The following is a 19,139-nucleotide window of genomic DNA, read 5'->3' as shown; positions in this document are numbered from 1 at the left end:
TGGAGGAACATCCAATCGAAAGAACGTTACCAGTTGGTAAGTAACTTGTTCTTCTTACTCCCTCTCTGTTTATAGGGTCCTTCTTTCGGGTTGATTTCCATAATAGCGGGTTGTGTGTGTAATTCCTCCCCTAATGGGCCAAGTTCCTTATCCTTTTGAATTAGGTTAAACCAGCTCACTGATAGTGAATGAAAAAGGTCAGTTTTATTTAACAGGCAGTGGGCCTCATTACGGCCCTGGCGGTATGGTATGGACGGTGCCGGTATGGCACCAGCACCGTCCATACCGTACCACCTTATTGCCTTATTCCGGCACCCGCGGGCGAAACACATGGATGCACCAGCACTGTTATAAACGGTGCCGGTACACAAACGCATGATGCTAGTCAACCAAGCCCGCCTACTGCTGCAACAACATTAGCTGCAACCGTGGACGGGAACACAAGGCAACACATAAGCAACCCGCTGCAATACTACTGCTAGCGCACTTCGGACGGAGCTCCGGGAACCACACATGCAGCTCACCACAATCCACCCCTCCAGAACCAGTGCAGGCTGGACGCCAGCACAACACCTGGCCTAATGACCTGGAACGGTCCAGACGACGCGGGAGCCTCTGAGCATTGCCAGTTAAAAGCAACTGCTAGAGGCAGTACTTTGTTGTTTAGTTTTGTTTCGTCATTCACCGGAATGAAGGTTAATATCGTTGAGAAGTCCCCAAATGACAATGCAAAGACCCTTGAGGATTGGGGGGGAGAACTGGCTTGTGGGGGCACCACTTTGAAACGGTGGAGCACCCGTCCCGCTCAGGGGCCGCGGCAAAAACTAATGGCAGGGGGCCAGAAAGAACCCAGGTATCTTCCCCCGAAACATGGCGGCAGGGATCAACGTGCTGACGTGGAATGTGCGAGGACTGGGCACCTACCTTTGTAGAAACCGAACTAAATCTTATCTTTGCAGGAAGAAGGTTGGGTTAGCCCTGCTACAGGAGACCCACTGCACAGAGCAGTCTGTGACCAAACTGCAAGACCACTGGGGGCCACATTGAACAAACAGAGGTATGCATTGTGAACTCGAACTCGTACTTCCCCAATACCAACCAATACCAACATCACAGCCTACCTGAACTCAATGTATGCGAAAATTGCACAACACTGGAACGGCTTTTTTGTGTGGGGGGTGTGATTTCAATTGCATGAACAATCCAACACTGGACAGGTCCACACCCCTCGCAAGCGGCCCGACGGCGGCCACTACAGCACTGAACACCATGCTCAAACGCTTGGAACTGGCCGACACATGGCGAGAACTACACCCAGGGGAAAGAGGATATTCTTATTTTTCCTCTCCACACCAGAGTAGACTATATCTTTGTTGGAAGGGAACACACATTCCAAATAGAAAAGGCACAATACCTGGGGAGACATGGGAATAACACTGGCCCCAGACCCCCCATTCCCAGGTGGAGAATGCCTACCAAAGCCCTGAAATACCAGGCAGTCAGGGATGTACTCCAAAACTCTATAGAGAATTACATAGAGAAAAACATGGGAAGCATGGATAAGGTGAGCACGGTATGGGATGCTCTGAAGGTGGTAAGGCGAGGAGAGATTATAGCGAAAGCAGGAGGGACTAGAAGGCTGTTAAAGATGGAATTGGAGAGCCGGGAGAAGGAAATCGAGAGACTAGAGTCCACCCCCCGGATAGTCAACAAAGGGAGGATGCCCTTAGAAAGCTCAGCGAAGAATGCAAGGAGGCTTGGGGCAGACTTGCTAAATTCAATTACACCACTAGAACCACCAGGGCACACGCCGAAGCAGATAAACCCAGCCGCATGTTGGCTTGACTCTGCACGAAAGAACACCCCAGTCACCTAACCACTGCACGCGAGACAAAAACGGCAACTTACAGCAGACGCAGCTAAGCATCAATGATACCTTTTAAGCATTTCTACGCTCAGCTGTATTCCCACGAGGACCAGATTCCGCTACAAGAGATCACAAACACCCTGGATGAGATAGGACTGCCTAGACTATCCCCCACACAATCTGAAGCACTGGAAGCAGACATAACCACAGAAGATATGAGGGGCAATTAAATCCCTAGCCACCTGTAAGGCACCTGGCAGTGATGGGCTGCCTCCAGAATTTTATAAAACCTATGAATCATCCCTGACGCCCATACTACACAAGGTCTTCCAGTAGGCGCTAGAACAGGGAGCCCTGCCTGACAGCATGAGAGAAACCATCGTGGTTTCCATACTCAAACCCGTGGACGAGTGTGGCTCATATCGCCCCCTCGCAATGCTAAACTACGACGTCAAAATTCTTACTACAATATTGGCCAGGAGGCTGTCAGGAATTATAGGCGAAATAGTACACACTGACCAAAATGGCTTTGTACCGGGCCGCAACACCACTCTGAACCTACGCAGGCTTCAGCACATTATAGACAGGACCAATCAGAAAGAAGGCTTGTATGCATTATTTGTCACACTTTGCCTGAAATCTCACCTGTTTGTCTTTCGATGTCTTGGACTGGATCTTTTCCTTGTTCTGGACAGCTCGGGACTTGTAGAGACACGGTCGCGTATCCTCCGTCGCCAGCGTGCAGGCAAGTCCGACCGAGGTGAGTATGCGTTCAATTCCAGGGAGGAGCACATATGCAGGGTCCCAGAAGTAAGGAAGCCAGGAAGGAACCAGGATAAGAACAAGGTAAGGAGCAGGCGCTACGGGCAGAAGGCCCTAGGAAGGAGAGCGCTGAAAGATGTCTTAGGGTAGAGGAGGGCTATTAGAACCTGGAAAGTAAAGGTACGAGCACAGGGAAAGTACGACCACACTTGCCAAAGTCCGGAAGTTAGTGTTGAGACACGAAGCGTGTCTCTTTTCAAGGAACTGGCGAACTCCTGAAAACGCTAGAGCGGTAATCACGCACTAATGTCGGCCATGTTGGGTGTACCTTGGAAGGAATGTAGCAATGTCTTATGGACCACGTAGTCCAGAAGGGGCTGAAACGTCAAATCATGACAGCATGCCCCCTCTTAAACTGCGATCCTCCCGGTTTGCCCGGATGGGTCAAGTGGAACCGTCGTAGCAAGCGAGGGGCATTCATATTGGACACGGGTTCCCATGTTCGCTCACTAGGTGGGTATCCTTTCCATTCCACCAAATATTGTAGGCGACCCCTTCTGTATCTGGAGTCACAAATCCTGGAAACTTTGAATTCGACCTGGTCATTGTGGATCACAGGGGTAGGTCGAGGAGAGGTCCTAGTGTCTTGTGAATAAGGTTTCAGTAGGGACGTGTGAAAAACTGGGTGAATCCTTTTCCAGGATTGGGACAATTGAAGTCTGAAGGCTACAGGGTTGATTATTTTATCAAAAAGGGCCCATAGAAACGTGGAGCCAACTTGTTAGGTCTTAGATGTCTAGGTAAGATCCTGGAAGAAAGCCAGACCTTATCACCGATGATGTACTTAAAACCTGGTCTTCTCCTGGAATCAGCATATCGTTTAACATCCTTCCTGGCTTTTTCCAAATGACTTTTCACATCTTTGTGTACTGTGACCAAACGCTCTATCCAGGAATCAACTGATGGAACTGGGGTGGAGTGAGGTAGAACAGTAGGTAAGACTGATGGATGAAATCCTTGGGAGCAAATGAATGGGCTGGTCTTAATGGCAGCATGGTCGGAGTTATTGTAAGCAAATTCAGCCACAGGAATCACGACAGACCAATCATCCTGCACCTTGGAGGCAGAACATCGTAGATATTGTTTGAGTGTTTGGTTGACTGGTTCTGTAATCCCATTGGTCTGAGGATGATATCCTGAAGACAAGGCACATTGGATGCCTAACATTTTGCACAGGTATTTCCAGAACTGGGAGATGTACTGAGGGCCCCGGTCAGAAATGATTTTGGAAGGAAGGCCATGAAGTCTAAAGATGTGGTTTACGAAAATTCCTGCCATTTCTTGTGCTGAAGGTAACTTTTCCAAGGGAGTGAAATGGGCCATTTGGGAAAACAGGTCGATGGTCACCATTATGGTCATAAATGTCCCGGATGGCACTCTGTTAAGAGTGGCACAGGGCACCCAGGTAGGGTTTGGGTGGTTGTACCGAAGTAAGATGGACAGATAAGTACACACACAGCTGAAAGTAAAAGAGAACAAAGAGTAGGCAAGTGTAGCAAGGAAATAAGGTACAACAGAATGGATTCCCTCTTGGGGTGTATGCAGATATGGGAAAGAGTATTCCTCGGACCTTAGGAAAAACTCCAGCCTTCTGCACAGTTTGCTATAACGGAGGCCCACGCTGTTTGCTCATGGCTGGGAACAACAGCTATGGGTGCCTGTAACGCAGAAACGAGACAAGGGAAGGGGCTGAGGTTGCCTGCCGGAAACCAGCAGACAAGCTCTGTACAAAGGGGTCTACAAACGGTACAAGAGAAGACACTAACAGACAAATCCAGGAAAAAGGAAGTTGATTAACAAACTAGCAGAATGAAATGAAGGGAAAGCCGAATAACAGGATTGGATAGGGATAAAGAACAGAGGGTTGAAAACAAGGAAGAAAGCAAGGAGCAGCAGTCAGGAAACAGGGGGACTGCAATGACTAAAATTAATAAATGTAGGTAAACTGTTGTGGATAGCAGAGGACCTTAGGGTGCAAGGTAGAGAGCTCAGAGGAGCAGGACAGCAAAGAGCAAGCCCAAAGGAGCAGGGCTGTAAGGAAGGGAGCCCAGAGGGAAAGGGCTTAGGGCAGCGGAGTGAAGCAGGCTGCACGGCAAGGAGACCAGAAGGGCCGGGCAGCAAGGAGTGAGCCCAGAGGAGCAGGGCCGCTGACTGTAGAAGGCTGCAGAGGACTGTAGTGGGCTGCTAGGCTGTAAACCCAGCGGACAAAGGCTGTAGGTAACGAGCAGTGGAGCGTGATCTGCTGCAAGGTAGGAAGCCCCGAGGACAAGGGCTGTTGGCAGCAGAGTGAAGCAGGCTGTGCGGCAAGGAGCCAGAAGGGCCGGGCAGCAAAGAGTGAGCCCAGAGGAGCAGGGCCGCTGTCTGTAGAAGGCTGCAGAGGACTGTAGTGGGCTGCTAGGCTGGAAACCCAGTGGACAAAGGCTGTAGGTAGCAAGCAGCGGAGTGTGATCGGCTGCAATGCAGAGAGCCCGCAGGGCACTGGATCAAAAGCAGGAGAGAGGAGGAACAGCATAATTCGTAGCTCGAAGCAAAAAGGTGCTGGAAGGACTCTTAATGCAAGAGACTGAGCCCCTGCAGGCAGCAGCTTTTATACCGCCCTGCCCAGCACAGAGGTAGGCTAATTGGTCACACCTGGATCAGCACACCTGCATACAATCTGCCTCCTACCTCTCTGTTCCTGAGCTGGTGGAAGCAGAGCTGATCCCTAGGGCTTCTGGGGATTGTAGTTCTGATGATGACAAATAGGAATAGCCAGGTATAGATAGTTATAGCCAAGTGCATTGTGGTAAGTGTAGAAAAGCACCAAAGTCTCGCAAATGGGAAATAAGGTCCAAGAAGTGAATAGCAGTTGATCCAAGAGTTTTCTGCGAATAAATGAATAACAATTAGTCCATATTGATCGCCAATGTATGCGCCCATGGCGCAGGCATGACAGTAAAGCCCTTGGAAGGAGGTAGCTCTACGATGAAATCAGTAGCAATAGTCGTCCAGGGTCGGTCAGGTAAGGCAGGCTGGTATATGAGTCCTGCTGGTTTCTTATTGTCATGCTTCTTCTGACTGCAGACAACTACTTGGATGTAGTTTTTTTATATCTTTGGCCGTTCTGGGCCACCAAAAGTTCCTCTGAATGAGTCTGAGAGTTGCTGATATGCCTCGATGCCCTGAATGGAAGGTATCATGGCAGAGTTTTATTATCTTCAACCCCAGTTCTTGTGTAGGTATCACTAGATTCTTATCTTTAAATAGGTATCCATCTTTAGCCGTGAGTCCCCATCTGTTTGTCTTAAGGTATTCCTTCCAGAGATCTGATGAAGGTGTTTCAAGCGAATATTATCCAATAAGGAATTTGCCTGATCAATAAAGACGGAATCGGGAAACATCTTTGAAAGGGCACAGGTTTCCTCTGGTTCATAGTCAGGGCATCAGCAATAATTTTTGTCGCTCCTGGAACATGGTTTATCTGGAATTGATATTGAGCAAAAAAAACGGCCCAGCGAGCCTGACGACTATTTCTGCACTCTAAAGACTGAAGAATTTGTAAATTCCGGTGATCAGTCCGGACTTGAATCGGATATTTGGCACCCAAGAGCAGATGCCGCTTTTCGGTAAAAGCCTGTCGGATGGCAAGCAATTCCTTCTCCAAAACAGAGTAATGTGTTTCACTGGAATTTAGAGTTCGAGATAGATAGGCGATGGGATGTTCTTTTTTGGCTTCCAATTCTTGTTTCAGAACAGCTCCTATGGCATAATCTGAGGCATCTATTTCCACCAGTAAGGGTTTGTCAATGTCCGGTTGTGCCAGGATGGATCCTTGAGTAAATCTTTGTTATGACTCATGGAAGGCCGATTCTTGGTCTTTTGTCCAGTTGAAAGGAACGTCTTTCTTTAGTAAGGCAACTATGGGCTGTACAATAGCAGACAAGGTAGGAATGAATTTCCAATAAAAATTGGCAGGACCCAGGAAGGACTGTATTTGTTTTACTGATGTGGGCCTGGGCCACGAGAGGATTGAGTCGACCTTGGCAGGATCCATTTCAATTTCTTGAGGACCTAGGATAAATCCCAGGTAATGAACAGTAGGAACATGAAAGATACATTTCTCTGGTTTGGCGAGTAGATTATTCTCTCGTAAACGTTGTAGGACCATTGACGCATGTTCTTGGTGTATTGCTAGATTCTTGGAGCAGATTAGGATGTCATCCAGATAAATGATGACAAAGAGGAACAGCATGTCTGAGAATACTCTATCCATGAACGATTGAAACACTGCTGGGGCATTAGATAACCCGAAAGGCATTCCTAATTACTCGAAATTCCCGAAGGGTGTCCTGAAGGCAGTTTTCCACTCATCACCTTCTCTTATGCGGATCAGATGGTAAGCGCCCCAAAGGTCAAGTTTGTTAAAAATCACAGCTCCATGGACCGCTTTTAGGATGTCTGAGATGAGTGGTAACGGATAACGGTCCTTTCGTGTGCATTGGTTAAGCCCCCTGTAGTCCAGGCAGGGTCGAAGTTCCTTAGTATCTTTCTTTGGCACAAAGAATAAGGATGCTCCTGCAGCGGATTTCGATGGGCGAATGGTGCCGTTGGATAGATTAGTGTCCAAGTATTCACATAGGGCTCTCTTCTCAGGTTCCAAAAGTATGAACCATCCTTCCGAATGGTATGATTGCAGAGTCGTCTGTTTCAATGGCACAATCTTCAGGTCTGTGGGGAGGTAACGCTTGAACAATATCTGATGAGAATACATCCGAGAATTGTTGGTAAGGCTCAGGTATCTGGGTGACAGTAGACACACTAATAGGCGAGTTCTTAGTCTCCTGGGATTCCAGGGAATAGGGTTGTGTCCCTTGAAACAGACAATGTGAAAGACAATACTCTGATCCTAAGTAAAAGGAACCCGCGGTCCAGTTAATATATGGATTGTGTCTTTGAAGCCAAGGCATGCCTAGCACCATCGGATAATGAGCAGCCTTTATTATGTGGAAGTGTAGCATCTCTTGGTGGTTGTTTATAGTCAATAACAGTTCCGTGGTTTGTTGGGTTATGGGTCCTGAAGATAAGACTTCCATCAATACCTAGGACCGCCTGGATGATGTCTTTGGTCTTTCGGGGAGTATGATCTATCAGGGCCCAATCATGGTCAAGAAATATGCCCATTGATCCACGGTCTACCAGGGCCAGGACGGGATACGTCAACATGAGTCGAGGAAGGAACACAATGCCTTGGTGGTTCCATCATATTTGTCCACAATACCCCCTACTATGGCACTTTCTTGGAAGGTTGAATCCCTGGAGAGCACGAGTTGTTTCAATGCTGCATTTTCAGCCTTTAAGTTCTGTACTTCAGTAGTCAGTTCTTGCATACCTCTCATGAGGTCTTGAACGGCTACTTCTAATTAGTGGAATCAATATTCAATCCTTGTCGTCTCAAACTGTCACACTTTGCCTGAAATCTCACCTGTTTGTCTTTCGATGTCTTGGACTGGGTCTTTTCCTTCTTCCAGACAGCTTGGGACTTGTAGAGACACGGTCGCGCATCCTCCGTTGCCAGCGTGCAGGCGAGTCCGACGGAGGTGAGTATGCGTTCAATTCCAGGGAGGAGCACGAATAATATGCAGAGTCCCGGAAGGAAGCCAGGAAGGAACCAGGATAAGAACAAGGTAAGGAGCAGGTGCTATGGGCGGAAGGCCCTAGGAAGGAGAGTGCTGAAAGATGGCTTAGGGTAGAGGAGGGCTATTAGAACCTGGAAAGTAAAGGTACGAGCACAGGGAAAGTACGACCACACTTCCCAAAGTTCAGAAGTTAGCGTTGAGACGCGAAGCGCCGCGGGGCGTGTCTCTTTTCAAGGAACTGGCGAACTCCTGAAAACGCTAGAGCGGTAATCACGCACTAACGTAGGCCATGTTGGGTGTACCTTGGAAGGAATGTAGCAATGTCTTATGGACGACGTAGTCCAGAAGGGGCTGAAACGTCGAATCATGACATTATTGTCTTTAGACGCCATTAAGGCATTTGATTCTATTTATTGGGAATGGCTGACAGCGGTCCTTAAACGGTTCTGTTTTGGACGAAGGTTCATTAGATGGGTGAAGGTGCTCTACACTAAACCAAGAGCGCGGGTGAAGACTGGGAAATGCGTTTCTCCAGCATTGGATCTTTTATGGATTCACATGCTTAGAATATTCCCCGTCGTCAGGCTGGGAATCCTCGATAAGATATATAGACATTTTTCATAGGAAAAATTCCGACACTTTTGTGTCCTATCGATGTCGTTTTGGGCCGCGCACGTCGGCGCCACTAGGACGTAGAGGTATATATAGCCACGCCCCTGCGGCTCCCTCAGATTTCAACCGTCTTCCAAAGTAGTGGGATTACCTCGCGTATCTGCTATTTGGTTAGGTTCTACTTTCTACTTCTGCGACTGTTTTTTCTTCTCGAAAAAATGTCTGGAAAGGCGTAGTTTCGTCCGTGTGCTACATGCGGTCTTAAGAAGGTGTACGAAGGGGATGGTCATATGGACTGCATTTACTGTCTTCATCCTCACCACACAGCGGACACATGTGCAATCTGTCAGGGCTTCTCCCAGAAGACCCTCAAAGACCGAAAAAGACGCCTTGTCGATTGGCTCAATGACAGGGCGGGTGCGTACCCGGCATCGGAGGTGGGCTCCACTGCCTCGAAAAGTAAGTCAGAACCCCCGACGAAGAAGGCGCATTCTGCTGAAAAACGCCCCTTGGGGAAGCATTCGGAGAAACATTCGAAGGCCCCCTCTTCACACAAGGCGTCGTCTTCTTCCTCCTCGTCTAAAGAGAGAAAAGAACCATCTAAATCCTCCTCTGGAGACCGTCATAAGTCTACCTTGAGTCGAGAGGCCTCGGCCAACAAGTCGGCCCCAAAAGCGGCGGGAACACCTCAAGGCCCTGCGCCACTTGCTTTGTTGACGGCCCGCTTGTTGACACCTGCGTCATCGGCGACTCCTCCCACGCTATAGACGGCGGCTGTAGGAAACATATCGTCGTCGACGGTGGTTCTGTCTATGGGATGGCAACCAGAGGTTTTCGATCCCATTCCTCCTGAGGCCCTGCTGCAACCAGAGGCAGCTTTTTCCATCTCGTCGGCTGACGAGGAACGTGGCCCGGTCGCGCACCCATCCGACCTGGGGTTGCAACCAACCAGTGCTGTGACGCTCTTAAGTGGGGGTACCATCCCTACGACCTCACATTACTGAACCCCCAGGCGGTTCTATCCTTGGAGGTGCTAAATACGCTACAGAAGCTGTTACAGCATTTGGACACACAGATACCTCAGCCCAGTGCCCCGGCACTGCTACAGTCTACGCCACTCGTCGAGGAGCCGGGCCCGGCTCCTCGCTCGACGACCAGTATTACTGCTGCTTCCCAAGCTGCAGAAGATTGCCCTTGCCCACAAGAAGAACAACTACCGGACTCTGATTCAGACCGCGAAGGGTCGGGTTCAGACATCTCACTATCCCCCTCAAGGGACCCAACATGGGACTCTGAAGCAGAAATGGAAGCTCCGAGAAGTCCGGTGCAGCCATCACCACCTGCCGACGTGGGAGCGTTCCATGCCATGATGAGTAAAGCGTGTGCTGAGTTTGGCCTAGTCCCTGAAGAGGAGAAAAAGGATTGTTTTCTTTTTGATCATATGGGCAAGAGAAGGAAATCCATATTCGCCATCCCTATTTTAGGCCATGTCTAGCAAGAGGGCCTGAAGTCCATGAGTCATCCGTTCTCGGAACCGGCAGTAAAAGGTCGTTTGGAGAAGAAATTCAAGGCTCCCGAATCGACTTCCAAGTGCTTGACGTCTCAACCTTTGCCGGAATCGGTGGTATCTGCGGCAGCGGCTAGAAAGGCCAGGTCTCAGCATAAATGCATGACCCCGCCGTACAATGAAGCCAGGAGGCAAGACGCTTTTGGCAAGAAGGTGCTGTCGGTCGGCACGACTACAGTTGAAGCAGCCAACTCCTTGGCGATTATGTCTAGGTATGACAGGGAAATGTGGCACCAGCTGGCTCCTATCTTGGAGCATTTGCCCGAAGAACATAGAAAGTCTGCCATGTTGCTGGTACGGGAAGGAGAAGAGGCCTCCAACCATGCTATAAACATTGCTGTCGACCTAGCCGAGTCCGGATTTAAGCAAATCAATAATGGCGTGGTACTAAGAAGACAAGCCTGGCTCAAGTGCACTACGTTCAGATCGGAGGTGCAATATAAAGTCTTGGATATGCCGTGTGAAGGGGAACAACTGTTCGGTGAAAAAGTCGATGAGGCCTTGAAGGGCATGAAAGAGGATACTGACACGGCGCGGTCACTCGGAGCCCTCCAGAGTGGTAGGAATTTTCGTTCCTTTTGTCCTTTCAGAGGGGCTTCGGGTAACTCCCGGTTTGGGTCATCTAGAGACCAAGGTTTCAGCAGACCCTCCTACTCATCCCACGGCTATAGACGTGCGGCCCAGTCTTCTCGTAGAGGCAGAGATTACCAAATCACCAGACGGCAGGATGCCTACCCTTCGTCGACGAAAGATGAACAAGCCAAGAACCAACAATGACATGTTTCAGGACATCCTGGGGAGCCGAGTGTCTCGTCACGTCGACGAGTGGGAGCGCATAACAGACCAATGGGTTTTGGACACAATTCATCTGGGCCACTCTCTACAGTTCAAGGCCAAGCCACCACACATTCCACTGGTGTTCTCGGCTCAGCCCCACCTTCAAATACTACTGCAGGAGATGGCACTTATGCTGCAGAAAGGGGCTATAGAACTGGTCCGGGTGGCAGAAAAAGGACAGGGAGTGTACTCCCGTTACTTTGTCGTCAAGAAACCAAATGGAAAATGGCGTCCCATCCTGGATCTACGAGCGCTCAACAAACTGCTCAAGAATTTAAAATTCAAAATGCTTACGCTCCAGGAGGTGATCCGATCGATACAACCCAGAGATTATTTGTCGTCGCTAGACCTTCAGGACGCATACTTCCATATCCTGATGCGTCGACAACACAAAAGATTTCTGCGGTTCGTCGTCGGACGAACCCACTATCAATTCAGGGTTCTCCCGTTCGGACTAAAATCGTCCCCCAGGACGTTCACCAAATGTCTGGCTCCAATAGCAGCCTGGTTAAGAAAGGAAGGTCACCATGTGTACCCTTATTTGGACGACTGGCTAGTGAGGGGATTGTCTCCGGAAAGTACACAAGAAAGCCTAGATGCCACCATGTCCCTCCTACAACATTTGGGCTTCGCAGTGAACTTTGACAAGTCCTCATTAAAGCCGTCAAGGACCTTGGTCTTTTTGGGGGCAGAGTTCCACACACAGTCGGGGCTGGTGAAGCCATCCCTCAAAAGGATTCACAGACTGCAACAAAAGGCATCGGAATGGCAGGTCGACACCAGAGTGTCAGTACGAAAGTACATGTCCTTGCTGGGGACAATGTCGTCCTGCATACCCTTGATCGGCAACTGTCGTCTCTTCATGAGACCTCTTCAGGAATTCTTGGCGGATCGATGGGCACAGAGCCAAGGGCGCTGGTCGGACAAGTTGACCATCAACGGCCAGCTCGTGCAGGCTCTTCAATGGTGGAGAATTTCCATACATCTGACAAAGGGAATGCCCCTGCTGGAACCTGCGTTCCAGAGGACAGTGGTGACGGATGTTTCTCTAACTGGGTGGGGAGCTCATCTGGAGTCCCTACAGGTTCAGGGTCTTTGGTCATCAGAAGAATCCGCCCTTCACATCAATCTGCTAGAGTTGAGGGCGGTGCGTTGGGCCCTGAAATCCTTTCTACCACGGATAAAGGGCTCAGTTGTGAGAATCATGACAGACAACACGACAACAATGTTTTATCTACGAAAGCAGGGAGGAACTCGCTCCAGGATCCTGTCGACGGAAGCCCAGGAGATCTGGCATTGGGCCCTCCAACACGACATACATCTGTTGGCGTTCCACTTACCAGGAGTAAAAAATGTGCAAGCAGACGCTCTCAGCAGGGAGATGAATCGTCTACACGAATGGGAACTGAACGACAAACAACTGCACCGTGTCTTCGCGAAATGGGGTCAACCGGCCCTCGATCTCTTTGCGACGAGAGACAACAAGAAATGCTCACAATACGCGAGCAGGTGGCCACAAGAAGACTCTCTAGGGGACGCGTTCTCCTTCCTGTGGACGGGCAAGTTTCTGTATGCCTTCCCCCCATTCCCTCTCATCCGTCGGACTCTGCAATGGATCCACAGATATCCATGTCGGGTATTGGGCCAGACAAGTGTGGTTCTCCGACTTACTTCACCTTTCAGCGGCAGAACCAATGAGGTTCCAGAAGATCCCCAACCTTCTGTCTCAAGAGAAAGGGGTCGTTTGGCATCACGACCCGGACAGCCTCAGTCTGACGGCCTGGCTCCTGATTTCTCCGAGTTTGGCGCGTTAGCGATTCCAGCGGACTGTCGTCGCATTTTGCAAGCTGCAAGGGCACCTTCCACGAACGCTTCATATTCATACAAATGGAAAAGGTTCTGCATATGGTGCGCAGGTCAACCAGGTTTGGTCCCGCTGATGATCACACTGGAACAGCTCCTACCATACTTGTTGCTCCTGGCTAAAAACGGTTTATCTGTTTCATCCATAAAGGTGCATCTGGCTGCCATCTCGAGATTTACTCGGAAGAGACATTCAACTCCATTGTTCAGTGACCGCCTAGTTAAACACTTCCTTAAAGGGTTGTTTCAAACCTTTCCTCCCACGAAGAGGTTTCCTCCGATCTGGAGTCTAAACCTGGTTCTGGCAGCCCTGATGAAACCCCCTTTTGAACCAATGTCGTCGACATCATTAACATTTTTGTCTTGGAAATTGGCTTTCCTGGTGGCCATTACTTCAGCTCGACGTCTGTCAGAAATACAAACTCTAGTGATCGACCCTCTGTATTTGAGGTTTTTCAGTAATAAAGTTGTGCTGGCTACTAGCCCGCATTTCATACCTAAAGTGCCTTCCATGTTCCATAAACACGCTTCTATAGTGTTGCCTAGATTTTTTCCAACACCGTCTTCAGTGGCAGAGAAGACTCTCCATATATTGGACGTGAAAAGAGCTTTAAAATTTTATCTCCATCGCACTCAAAGCTTCAGAGACACGAGACAACTCTTCGTAGCTTATGGTCCTGCGGCTAAGGGTAAAGCGATTTCCAAACAAGGACTCTCCAGATGGGTGTCTTTGGCCATTTCTTATTGTCATTCTAAGGCTGGAAAACCGCTAGAAAAGCGTCCAAGGGCCCATTCGACGAGATCTACATCGTCGTCGACCGCGCTGTGGTCCGGAATTCCGCTGGGGGATATCTGCCAGGCGGCTTCCTGGTCGGTACCACACACGTTTACCCAGCATTACTGTCTCGCACAGCAACATGCTGAAGATACACAGATGGGGCGTGCAGTACTACGTCACCTGTTCCAATAAGGTAAGCCCCAAATGGGGGTTACACCATTCGGCAACTATGCTTTAAAATGTTGTGTCTTTCACTGTTAACATACTATAATGTAATGGGTTGCCATGGTAAATATGCATTGTGATTATTGTGATGTTGGTTTGCATGCACGCCTCCAATGTTGGGGGATACTGCTATACAATCTATTCTAAGCATGTGAATCCAAGAAAGATCCAATGCTGGAGAAGGGAATAGTTTTTTACCTGTAACTCCATTTCTCCAGCATTGGTATCTTTCATGGATTCACATGCGCCCGCCTGCCTCCCCTGAGCATGCAAACCAGAGATCCCCCCCATACTACTTTGGGGGCCGAAATCTGAGGGAGCCACGGGGCTATATATATACCTCTACGTCCTAGTGGCGCCAACTTGCACGGCCCAAAATGACGTAGCTAGGACACAAAAGTGTCTGAATTTTTCCTATGGAAAATGTCTATATAACTTACCGAGGATTCCCAGCCTGACGACGGGGAATATTCTAAGCATGTGAATCCATGAAAGATGCCAATGCTGGAGAAATGGAGTTACAGGTAAGAAACTATTCCCCTCCGCAGCATGGGACGTTGGTAGGGGAACCAGACAGAGCTGCCTGCTATCTATCGCCCATGCTTTATATATTGGGGTTAGAACCCATCACTATCTTCTTCAGGAAGCAATTCTTCGATGCGGGCATACGCGTGGCGGGGGGCTTGACCACGTAATCTCCCTGTACGCGGATGATGTCCTCTTATATGTCAGGCACCCACATATGAATGTACCAACCATACTAGAAATCTTGGACAACTACTCCAAGGTCTCTGGGATACAGTTCAGCAGGCAAAAATCCTGCCTGTTTCCTCTAGAAGACCTGAGGGGCAGGAATGTAGAAGATCTCCCCTCGGTGGAAATACAGTGGCAAACAAACTCATTTCGATATTTTGGGATTAACATCATGCACACCCCTACACTGATGCACAAGCACAATACCAAGGCAGCGCTTCCTGCCCTGCGCAAATCAATAGGCTTCTGGTCTAAGCTTCCCCTATATATGATGGGCAGAGCATCAATCATCAAAATGATTGTGCTACCTAGATTTCTATACGGGTTTCAAAATGTGCACCGCTACATTAATGTTCTCTTCTTTCTCCTGCTTGACACACTGCTTTGGGAATTCTTATGGGGGAAAAACAGACACAGGTTGGCCTATTCCACATTGGCCCTTCCATATAGACAAGGGGGAACACAGCTTCCAAACCTGGAGAAATATTATTTAGCGGCACAACTTAGCTTCATAACCAAGTGGCTGCCGGATGACGCTACGTCCGAATCAACCTTACTGCGCCCAATGGTTTCCCCAATACAATTGAAGGAACCTATCTGGGCACCCCAACAGCTCCTGAGGGAGGAGCTTCTACTTGTGGAACTGGGCAGGAAAATATGGCACAGGTCCAAAACACTCCTACATGCGAAACACCCATATTCACCAGAAATTACACTGATCGCAGACCTATGCAAATCTAGCGCAGATCTGAAGAATATTAGATTCTGGGAAAGAGGTGGAGTTTACACCTGGGGGGACCTATATGCAGGGGGCACTTTTCGAGAGTTTGATTCGCTACAAGAAGAGGATGGCATGCCTAGCGGCCAGTTTCTATGGTACCAAAGAACCCGCAGGATAGCCCGGGCTAAGTGACAGACCTGGCCTGAAGAACCAGAAGCAGTCCCCCTAGTGACACTGTTATACAACCTCGGGGAGGGAGGGAAACCGGTATCCCAAATATACGGCCAGCTAAGTGACATCCCGAATCCCCGCAGTGCCACACTGAGATCTAGGTGGGAGGAAGACCTGGGGACGGTAATGAACGACAAAGAATGGGACAGGGCGCTCACTTACCCCAAAGAAGTATCTAGGAATTCCAGGTTCCGCCTCATACATCTAAACGTATTATACTGCACGTATTTAACCCCACACAAGTTAGCGAAGTTCAACGCGCAGGCACTATCCAACTGCGTCTGGTGCAACACCGACGAAGCAGACCTCTTTCACAGGCTGTGGAGATGCACAAAAGTGCAGAGCCTCTGGGCGGGAGTGGAGCAAGCCTGCAAAAGGGCAGGCATGACACGATACGAATGGTCCCCCAGCGAATGCCTACTGGGAACCTATCCCAGGCTAGCTAAATCCAAGCATATAATCCAACTCATGGACATGGCGTGTGTGCTAACTAAGAGAACAATCGCAATGGCTTGGAAACGACCCGCCAGCCCACAGTATAACACATGGTACAGAGAACTGGAACGGTAGGTGGGCGCGGAAACTACAACTTGGGAAGACAGCGTTGCCAGATCTGTGGATGGCACAAGCGAGGCATTCGACGCCTGGAAAGAACTAACATGGAGCATGTTCTACCGCTCAGATGACATGCTCCCATGAGCCCATAAAACTTGCGAAGGACTAGGTTTTTTTGTTTAAAGAGGCCTAGGACAGTGCCCAGTGAAACTCGTATTGTCTAAAGAAAAAGGGTCATAGCTCCTCTCACTACCTCACCCCTAGGGATCCGAATTGAACTGTTCGGAAACCTTACGATCTGCCCTCCTTAATTGCAACAAATTACACTTACAACCATCATTGTAAAAATATATATGTTGCTATCCTTTATTATAAATTCATTTTATATTATAAAACCTTTTTTCTTAAAACCAGCATACCAGCCACAATAATTCTAATGTGTGGAGCAAAGAAAGAAAACAATAAATGAGATAGAACACTAGTAAAGAATAAATGAAGAAAAAAGAGGTCCTGAGGTAGGACTAATAAAGTTCTGTGTAAACATGAAGAAAAAACCTGCACCATTAATAAACAAGAAAACGGAAGGACAGTTATTGTAGAAAATGTTACTCTTTTTGGTTGTTATTAACATTACGAACCAAAACATCCAATTGTGTACTAGACAAAACATATAACATAAAAAATATAAAACATTAGCATCTTGGGTAAAACCACTAGTCTGATGTCTAATTTTGAATCTCTTGAATTAATGATGAGATCCTATTATTAGTTATGAATACAAAGCAGCTCTTAATGCCTTATTGGAACCGTGACATCTTTCTCACAGACAAAGAACCCGACATGTCTCATTCCCATTATCCTTCAAGAGGGTTGTTAATGGGAAATTCTTCAGGGGGGATGTACTCTAAACAACAAATGGCATTCCAATGACTGGAATAATTCTGAGTATTAACAGTGTGACTTCATGCAAGGAAGAGAGGGCAGCTCTTTAAGGGAGGCTCTTATCACTGTGTAGTGCCAACCTAAACCAAAAAGGGGGAGAGAGAAAGAGACACAACCGGACAAATCAGTTGAATGTACCAAACACTACTACTAATTATAGTAGTTAGTATGCCTTTTAGACTATTAACAACTTGAAGCCTTACCTCACTGCAAACTTATGAATAGTAGCAAGGGTAACAGAAGAGTCTTCGTGTGTGGAGGTTCTACTCTCTGCAAGAAAGTGGGATGGCAAAGTCTAGTCAGTGGTGGAACAGAGACGACTATATATAATCTGATAACAATCAAGTGGTATCAAAAAAGATAAATGCACTCTGTTGATCTCTAGTAATGTGACAGTGAAAAGCTTTCATCTCGTGCTCACATATGTATCACACTATAAACCAAGTGTGCACCTCTATGTCGCACTGGTTTATAATATGCGGGTTCGCTAAAATTTGGTTCTTTATGGAAACAATACATATACAAAGTATTATGTGTATAAGACCACAACTGTACTGTGTAAAAGGAAATGTGCCAATCTCATATCCTTGTAAATGGTAGTCTTAACTGACCTTGAGTCTTTATAATTTAGATGTCGGCAGGATTTTTGAATCGTCATGCAACCGAGAACGTCTTCAAGAGTCTAGGCTTTAAGTACCATCGAGGCCATCGATCTTTTAGGGCACTAAGATGTGCCTATGAACATGTGAAAAGAAAGAAAGCAAGGAAAGCTTCACTAAAAGTGCGAGCGGGAGCCGCCTAAAAGCGGGTTGGAAATCTGAATGTAAACAGTGATGGCGAACGGCAAGGTCTGCTCGTGCAAGTTCCTTCTGAACTTACCTTGTATTGCCTTCTCTCCACGTGTACTTGCGCTGGGCGGTCTCGTCTCCAGCGTTCCTCTGTATCGGTAGCGTGTCCTCACTAAGCATTGCAGCGCTACTGGAAGTAAAAGTAGCTGCATGCTCGACGGACATGGAAATAGAAGACGTTAAAGGAAGCGGTATATTCTTGGAAATAAAGGGGGCCATCTTGAAACAGGACGTATGTCTGCCCTGCTGTGCCTGCCACACTGTGAGTTAAAGTGAAAGCAACCTTGCTTTTTTTTACACTGGAACTCTGTGATTTTAGTATAATGTTGCTCATAACTGAATGTTTCATTGACTGTTGTACATTACATTAGCCTGACAAGATGTTAATTCAAAATCACTCTTAAATGGATAGTGCTTTGGCATACAACTTTACACAATTAGGACTCCTTGATTTGGTAAAACCAATATGTTCTATTATGTGGATTAAAGTAAATAATTACTACATTACAGCAGAGTTTTACACGGTTGGCTGCTCAAATCTTTCTCACAAATTGGTCCAGTCAATCTGTTCATTAAGTCCTGTCTCGACTGAGTTGCAAAGGTAAATTAATCTTTGTTCTTTCTCAAACAGTCTTTTCTTGTTTGATGCTGTATTTTCTTTCCTTCCTACTTGTGTCAGGACGCTCCAAGTTAAGGATTCCGGTGTGTGGTCCATGGCCAAAAAGTGACCCACAAGGGGGGCAGTAATGTTCTTATTTCTGATACAGCTTTTATGTTCCGTAATTCTTGTTTTTATTTTCCTTTCCTTCATGCCAATATATATTTTGTGGCAAGGGCACAGATCACATAAACTACCATCTGTGAGTTGCAATTAGTGAACTGTCTTTGTTGCCACGGCTTTTT

The 19,139-nt window shown here is 47.8% G+C and overlaps 1 protein-coding gene across 3 annotated transcripts in view; it reads left to right on the top strand.

Annotated features, from left to right (window-relative positions):
* The window catches only part of LOC138527333 (receptor-interacting serine/threonine-protein kinase 4-like), a 437,375-nt gene that overhangs the window by 373,826 nt on the left and 44,410 nt on the right, over window positions 1–19,139 (top strand). Inside the window, exon 10 of one of the 3 annotated variants that reach the window (XM_069638390.1) lies at window positions 18,020–18,202. The exons of the other annotated variants lie outside the window; for them this stretch is intronic. The gene's annotated coding sequence lies outside the window, so the exon portion shown is untranslated. Of the gene's footprint in view, window positions 1–18,019; window positions 18,203–19,139 lie in introns of those variants that run through there. 3 annotated transcript variants of the gene reach the window in all.

The sequence above is a fragment of the Ambystoma mexicanum genome, chromosome 14, assembly GCF_040938575.1.
Source record: "Ambystoma mexicanum isolate Mex_15411 chromosome 14, UKY_AmexF1_1, whole genome shotgun sequence".
NCBI lineage: Eukaryota > Metazoa > Chordata > Amphibia > Caudata > Ambystomatidae > Ambystoma > Ambystoma mexicanum.
Note: the sequence above shows the minus strand (reverse complement) of the source record. Positions and strands in the feature narration are given on the sequence as shown.